Source organism: Ochotona curzoniae, unplaced genomic scaffold (genome assembly GCF_017591425.1).
Source record: "Ochotona curzoniae isolate NIBS_2020 unplaced genomic scaffold, NIBS_Ocur_1.0 scaffold_4506, whole genome shotgun sequence".
In the NCBI taxonomy this organism is placed as follows: domain Eukaryota; kingdom Metazoa; phylum Chordata; class Mammalia; order Lagomorpha; family Ochotonidae; genus Ochotona; species Ochotona curzoniae.
The window spans coordinates 29,700,222-29,708,503 of NW_024467119.1; the positions used below are offsets into that span (position 1 = coordinate 29,700,222).

The following is an 8,282-nucleotide window of genomic DNA, read 5'->3' on the forward strand; positions in this document are numbered from 1 at the left end:
AAAACGAATGGAGAAAGAAAAAGCAAGCTTTTCCCCTCTTCATATACTTTATTCTTGCTATTTTCTTACATCTCTGTATCTTTTAAGAGAGATGTATTTGTGTATTTGAAAGATTGATAGAACAAGAGAGGCAGTGTTATTATTTGAAGATTTTACAATTCATTGGAGGAGCTCATGAATATGAACTTGAAAAATAATGACAGTACAGGAAATAGTATAAATTACTATAGATACGTTTAAATTAATGCTGAGCTCTGCCATTTGCTGATTCCCTCCCAGGATGCCCACAATAGCCAAGGATGGGACAGGACCCTGAAACTGCATTTGAGTCCCTCACATGGTGGCAGGATTTGGAATTGGAGGCATAAGTAAGACTTGATATGAAATGTGAGTGTCCCTATCAGCAGCTTAAACTACTGCACCACAATGCCTACCCCACTTCTATCTCTTGCTAAGAAAATGTATCTTTTTACAGAATTTGAATTCAGAGCCTTCCAGGGCTCCAACATTGCTTTTGACCAATGTAGGGCCTCAGGCAAGCAACTATGCCTCTTTAATGAGCTATAAACAGCTCTAAAGATAACTTGTTCTACCTGACTTATAGAACTACTACAAGGATTCAATTAGGCAGAGAACACAAATGTTCCATAAAAATAGGCAGTGTTGTTATTCTTTGAAGATTTTACAATGCATTGGAGGATATTATGAATATGAAATTTAAAAAATGACATCACTGGAAATGTTATAAAACACTACAGACACATTTAAACTAAGATTGTACCCTTATAGCTGTGGGAAATGGTGCCAAATGACTTAGTGAAAATGGTACCTTCAAGGTTCTTTAACATTTATTACCAAGAAATGCCTATAAATGCACTGCTGTTCAAATGTGGCTGAAACAGGCCTGGAATCCCCTTATCATCCTCATGAAGAATATGCCATGTATACTTTTTTTTTGTCAGTGGAATCAAACACATGAATAGCTAGTTTGAGATTTTTGTTTTGTTTTGTCTTGTTTGTTTGCAAGTAGAAAACAGCAGAAAAAAATGTATGAGGTATTAAGAAAACTGCCATGGTTTCTGATATCTCCTGTGCTGGAAGTGTATACAAATACTTATAACCTGTTGGAGTTGACATCTAGTTTTCTAAACTGGCTTCTGTCTTAAGAATCTCATTCAGATTAGAGTTGGAAATCTCAAGGTAACATTGTGAGAGATGATGAAAGGCACATTTGTTACTGGTTGTCAAGCAACCAAATGCTTGCCTTAACTGGAGCGTACAAACATACCTTATTTTGTACAAGGAGTGGGTGTAGGTTCTGAGCTGCTTTTCTATTGGTCAGCTTCTCCTCCAATGGTAGATAAGAAAGTATTATTTTTCTAGGTAATTAGCATATTCTGGGAAAGTAACCAACTGTGTTTCTTTCCCTGGCAGTGTTAAATATAGACTTTAAAATCAGAGTTAGCTTTGTTTTTTTTCAGAGATGACTTTGTAAGCTATTTTGACTTTGGATTATTTAGATTTTTGTATGAAAAACTTATCTAGAAAATATTTTAAATTCAAATAAACTAATAGCACATAGTATTCATGATATAAGTACTCAAGAGATAAAACATATTAAAAATAAGAAAAAATACTTTTATTTAAAAAAAAGTCATCCTCTTATGGTAAAACCTGGAGATTTTACTCAGGTCCAAAAGGACAATATAAATTATGTTCCCTGACCCCCTTTCCACCTTTGCACAAGCCATAGAAAGCTAGATCCTGGGAAGAGGGCAAAGTCACAGTAGAGAACAAAAGGAAAAGTGATTGAGAGAGACGTCAACCTGCCCATGTGAGGGACAGCTCTGTTGCCTCAAATGTGACCTCTTATAGACTTTGTGAGATCCTGCCCTGCCCTGCTGGCCATGAATTGTGCTCATGCCTAGCTGTGCAATGCCAGCTGGTATATTGCTTCCCACCTGATATCTCTTTCCCTGGCCTTTTCCTCCTGCTGACCAGCCCTATCCCCTGCTGATATTTTGTCATCTCATAACATCGTTTCACAAAGCTTCACTAGGTCCCCCTCCCTAATAGGAGATTTAAAATCTCTCACATCGGAAGCCGGATTTCAACCTTTCCATCGGTCACTCCTATTCGTCACCAAACTGAGGTCCCACTACTTCTGTAAAGGGGCACTTACTCTACTCAGGTTTTTCATTTCCTAAGCCTACCATGAACATTCTTGCCTCTTTGGGTCTTTCAAAGGCAAATTTCCATTTTCTCTTCTTAGCTTTCTCTTATCTTGTCAGGATCAAAGTGAAAGGTCATGATATGATTAGCAGTTGCCTGTGGTTGAATCAAAACACTAGGATAAAAGGTATCAATTCATGCTGCAAGCAGAGATAATAACTGATAACCTTGTCAGGATCCTTGAGAGAAACATATACAGAGCGAAATCTTCAAAAAGTCTTTGGAAAATTAATTTACAGGACTGGGAGGGGGTTGAGGCAGCATTATGACACAGAATTAAGCTGCTGCTATGATGCCAGCATACACTATGGGCACTGGTTCAAATCCCAGCTACTCTGCTTTTGATCTAAGTCCCTGCTAATACCCAGGAAAAGCAGAGAAAGATGGCCCAGGTGTTTTGGCCCTGTCACCAGGAGAGGCCCGCCCACAGTCGTAGGCTCATGGCTTCAGCTTGACTCAGCCCTGAGCTTGTGGTCATTCAGGGAGTGAACCAGCAAATAAAAGACCTCTCTGTCTTTCAAATAAATAAGTAAATAAATATTTTTAAAAATGTATTTTGTGAAAATTAATGCATGATTTCAAATTTATCACATGAAAAACAAACCTATTTTTTAAATTCCACTTTCCATTGACTTCTTGAAATCCTTTTGTGTCTATGAAAGGAAGAGAAACAGAAGAAGGAAGAAATGAAGAAAAGTATTTCCCGCCTTGCCAAGTAGACGTTCGATCATGTTGTGTGTTGGAGATTGCTGTTTAGACGGAGGGAGAGAACATTGCTCCCCTGAAGTGCTGACATAGGGGAGATGGGCAGGTAGGTTCATTCCACCATATAAATTGAGCCTAAAGGGTGATTTTGATTTGGGCTTGCCTCTGGCAAGAGCTTTCCACGTGAAAGGAAACTGAAAACAGGAAAGTCACTCCTTTTATGAAGTGGGCTCATTGTATTTCAGTTCAGGGGATTTATTCTCCGTCTGTTTTTAGGAGCCTGCAGTAGAAAGCTTTATTCTGCAAGGATGCTGGTTTCCTGATGAGGCTGTTAGAAGGTAGAACACACTATCAGGCTGTGGATAAGGATCATGATAAAGCTGTGCTTGTACTCATGATCACTTTCACTTCTTGCTTCTGAACTCTGATGAGACCTCACAGCTCAGGACAGGTGCCACAGATAAATCCTTTGGCTTATCCAGAAAACAATATGATCAAAGAATTTGAGACCTGGGAGGTAACTTGAGACTCATTTCCTCTACTTCTCTTCTGTAGAAAATTCAGTGCAAACGCTGAGAGGTGAGGAGGTTTGCCCAAGACACTGCTGTCAAGGGGATTGTAGAGCAAACATCTGGTATTCCAGGCACATGCTGCTTCCACCTTTTCATCTGCAGGCAAGTATAACTTGTATAAGCAGAACAGGGAACAAGATAAGGAATCTATTTAAGAAATGCCCCACTTAGTAGAAACATTTTTGCAAAATTGGATCTATTTCTCCTATAAAACATGTGAAAAGGACTAACTGTGGGCAATATTTGAGGGTTATGAAAAGTTTGGATGGCCTCACACTTGCCTTTTCCCAAAGGCTGTGTAGTGTAGTGATTGAGGAAGTGACCTTGAGGGCACCAGCCTGCTAAATCTTAACTCCACCATTTACAACAGTGTGATTGAGGCCATGCTCAGTGTCCTCAGATAAAATGGAGAAGATAGTAATTCCCAAGTCATGCTTTCTAAGAGCTGATCTATTTAAAGGATCTGCCATCATCCTTGGCTCTAGGGAATCTGGTAAATTTAAGGTTTTGTTTTTATTTTTAAAAAGATTTATTTTATTGAATTAAAAGGCAGGGATGGAGAGAGGGAGAAGCAGAGAGAGAGAGAGATAGCTTCCATCCACTGATTGAATCCCCAAATGGCTACAATAGCCAGAGCTGTGCCAGGCAGGAGCCAGGAGCTTCTTCTGAGTTTGCCTCATGGGTATAGGACCCCAAGAACTTGAGCTATGGGAACCATCTTCTGTTGCATTCCCAGGTGTATTATAAGGGACCTGGATCAGAAGTAGAGTAGCCAAAATTCAAGCTAGTGCCAAGATGAGATGCCCATGTTGTAAACAGCAGCTTTGCCAGCTATGCTAAACTGTGTATAACTGCTTTGTTTGTTTGTTTGTTTCTGTATTGTTCAGGACACCCTACTTACTCTAGGCTAAGCTTGTCTCTGATGTTGTCTTCTTACAGAATGTCTCTTGTTAAAATATACCACCTCATTTATTCAGTAACTACTTATCCACTGAAATCATGTTTATGAAATGCATCTTCCTAGGTGCCAGGAACTATTCTAGGGGATAAAGATACAATAATAAATAAAACAGATAAAATCATTGATTTCATAGATTATACACTGTAAGAATAAAAAAAATACACAGATAAATGTATTCTTTGGTCTCTAAAACCATTAAGAGCGTGTGGAACAGTCACAGTGACAATGGGTTAAGGAAGGGAATGTGGGCTGAGTTAGGGAAGAAGGTAGGAAAGTCCCTCTGAGTTTGGGGCTTTCAGAGACTAAGGCCAACATGAAAGCAGGCCAAGTATTTCGGGCAGAGAAAAGGGCAAGTTCAAAGGCCTTGGCAGGAGTAGGACAAGGAAGCCAGTATGAATGACTGAAATTAAGTAGGAAAGATGTTGGATAGAAGACAGGTCCGATAGGATCTTACAGGCCAAGAAAAGCAATTTGAATTCTATTCTGTTAAGATCTTAAGGGAGAGAAAGTGAAAGCTAAACAAAGTTGAGAATTGACTTGTGCTGGGGCTAGCACTGTGGCATAACAGGCTAAGCCACCACCTGTAGCACCAGCATCCCATATGGGTGCTGGTTCGAGTCTCAGCATCTCCATTTCCAATCCAGCTTCCTTGAAAGGCAGCAAAGGTGGTCCAAAATCCTAAGGCTGTTGTACCCACTTGGGAGACCTGGAACAGGATCCTGACTCATGGCTTCCGACCTGCCCATCTCCAGTCATTGTGGCCATTTAGGGAGTGAACCAGTAAACTGAAGCACTCTCTCTCTCTCCCTCTCTCTCTCTCTGTATGTGTGTGTGTGTCTTTCCTTTTCTCTGTGTATCTCTACTTTCAAATAAATCATTTAAAAATAATTGTGAGTTAAAGTGGTCCCTCAAGTTGCTGAGCAGAAAATAAGCTGCAGGGAATAGGAGTAACAACCAGAGGCAGAGGGTTTAAAATCCTCTTAGGGGCCCGGCGCTGTGGCACAAGTGGCTAAGGTCCTTGCCTTGCACGCCCGGGATCCAATATGGGCACCAGTTCTATCCCGGCAGCCCCACTTCCCTTCCAGCTCCCTGCCTGTGGCCTGGGAAAGCAGTCGAGGACAGCCCAAAGCTTTGGGACCCTGCACCCCCGTGGGAGACCCGGAAGAGGCTCCTGGCTTCGGATTGGCATAGTATCAGCCGTTGCGCTCACTTGGGGAGTGAATCATCGGATGGAAGATCTTCCTCTCTGTCTCTCCTCTCTGTATATCCGCCTTTCCAATAAAAAAATAATAAAAATAAATCTTTAAAAAAAATCCTCTTAGTCAGGGCCTGGCTCAGTAGCCTAGTGGCTAAACTCCTTGCCTTGCATGACCCAGATCCCATATAGGTGCCAGTTTGTGTCCCAATGGCCCCACTTCCCATCCAGCTCCCTGCTTGTGAACTGGGGAAACAGTCAAGGACGGCCTAAGGCTTTGGGACCCTGCACCTGCTTGGGAGACCTAGAGGAGCCTCCTGGCTCCTAGCTTCAGATCAGATCATCTCTGGCCATTGCAGCCACTTGGGGAGTGAATTAGCAGGTAGAAGATCTTCCTCTCTGTCTCTACCCCTCTCTGTGTATCTGATTTTCCAATAAAAAGAAATAAATCTTTAAAAAAAAGGCCTCTTGGTGGAGTTGGCAGAGAATCAAGAGTTTTACCTTAGGGTTGTTAAGTTGGTGATACCAAGTAGGCATGCAATTTAGACACTGATGATTGTGTGTATTCCTCTGTTGTTCCAAGGAGAAGTCTAAGTGTGGAACGCAAACCCAGGAGTCATCAGTGTCTAGGTGGTCATAAAGCCACAGGGTGAGGTGACCAGTGGGCTGAGGATAGTTGGAAAGAGGAGGCTAAAGGTCAGAACCATGAAATCTTAAAGAATTAAACATTTGGAAAGAGGAAGAACTTTAAACAAAGGAGAAGTAGCATTAATGCAGGAGGAAAACCAATAAAAAGGGAGGTAAAAACAATTTTAAGAAATTTCAAGGAGACTGTGCATTTGTATCAAATAGAAAGTAAGTAATGTGAGGTCTATGGATTGAGGAGTGGGTTTGCCCATATGGTGGTCAATGATGAGCAGTTTGCGTGCAATGGAGGCACACTGAGAAGTAAGGAAAACTCTGAAAACAGCCTAGGGGTTTCAACTTCAGGTGGCAGATAGGAATGAGGCAGCAGTGAAGGGATATTTCACCATTAGTAAAGAGTGTAGCTGACACAGAGAGTTCTGGAGAAAATGAAACACAGGTTTGTAAGAGACAGAGTTGATTATAGGAGCAAAGTTCCTGAGTAGATGGGAAGAGATAGGATTCAGAGTCCAACTGGAACAAATGGACCACCAATGGTTCCTCTGTTTCATAGGAGACAAGACATGTTTTTGTCACATAAAGGGATGAAGTTCTAATGGAAGAATTTTGGAACTATCTGATGAAATAATGGGGGAAAATTGAGAGAAAGAGCTACTATATAGTGGCATCCATTCTTGGCTTAAGTGTATGGCTGGGTGCTCTCCAGAGGCTCAGAAAAAGTGGCGATTTATTACATTCTCAGCAGTGGACAGGTCATCAACAGGATGACCAATGAGATAAGGATATGAAGATCCAGTACTGGATATTACAAGCCACATGTTTGCTGGAGCAGTCCCAATTTCCAATGGAGGCAATTCCCAAGAGACAGAGTTTAGTTAGAATCATATAAGTTGATATATTTAATGCCTGATGTCAATTGAAATGTCAACAATAGCTATATACCTTTATAAGAAATACATAAGTAAATTCACACATGAGAATAAAAATTGTTAATGATCCATCCATCCATTTTTAGTTATAGTTTCTATGCCAAGCAATATGATAGATATTGGGCCTACCATCCTCTGACTGTTAATGAAAAGACTGGAACTTGGGCCTGGTGTGGTAGCCTAGCGGCTAAAGTCCTCACCTTGAACGCACCAGGATCCCACATAGGTACCCATCATCTCCTGGCAGCCCTGCTCCCCATCCAGTTCCCTGCTTGTGGTCTGGGAAGGCAGTCGAGGATGGCCCAAAGCCTTGGGACCCTGCACCCATGGGGGAGACCTAGAGGAGGCACCTGGCTCCTGCTCCGGGCTCCTGGCTTCGGATTGGCTCAGCTCCAACCATTGTGGCCACTTGCAGAGTGAATCAGCAGATGGATGATGTTGCTCTCTGTCTCTCCCCCTCTCTGTATATCTGACTTTCCAATTAAAAATAATAATAATAAAATAAGTCTTCAAAAAGGAGAGAAAAGAATGCACTGGAACTTGCATTTAGAATTTCTTTGATAATATATTTTCCAAAAGAAAGAAGATGAGGAAAGGTGACTCTCTCAAGAGCTGACTTTAATTATTATTTAACACATCATAGCACATAGTTTAACATAGAGATACTTCCACGAGGTGAGATCCATTATGTATGGTGACAGAGGCAGCTAAATGCCCAACTGCATATCCTTTCTACGCCTCATACTTAGTAACAGAAACTGATTTTTGTATGAGCTCAAGCTCATTGTTGACCAAAATATAAGCTAATTTCATAACTTTATAATGTAGGACTTGCTGCTGAACATAAGCCAATAAAATGCAAGTAGAAGTATATAGACATCCAGAAAGTCACAATAGAAGAATACTTCCACAATTTTGTGGAGAAATGGAACTAAAAAACTTACTTTGATATAAAAATCTTTTGAAATCCATGCACAGTTTTTTTAAAAATAATAAACATTTTGTCTTGACGAACCACTGAAATAGGGAAGGAGGCAAACAAT

General features: G+C 41.0%; 1 long non-coding RNA gene across 1 annotated transcript; it reads left to right on the forward strand.

Annotated features, from left to right (window-relative positions):
• The first annotated feature begins 2,898 nt into the window (after nucleotides 1-2,898).
• Nucleotides 2,899-3,629, forward strand: LOC121147421. The gene is made up of 3 exons (XR_005882381.1): nucleotides 2,899-3,043; nucleotides 3,214-3,275; nucleotides 3,493-3,629. It is a non-coding gene; the product is annotated as an uncharacterized LOC121147421 (long non-coding RNA).
• The last annotated feature ends 4,653 nt before the right edge of the window (nucleotides 3,630-8,282 follow it).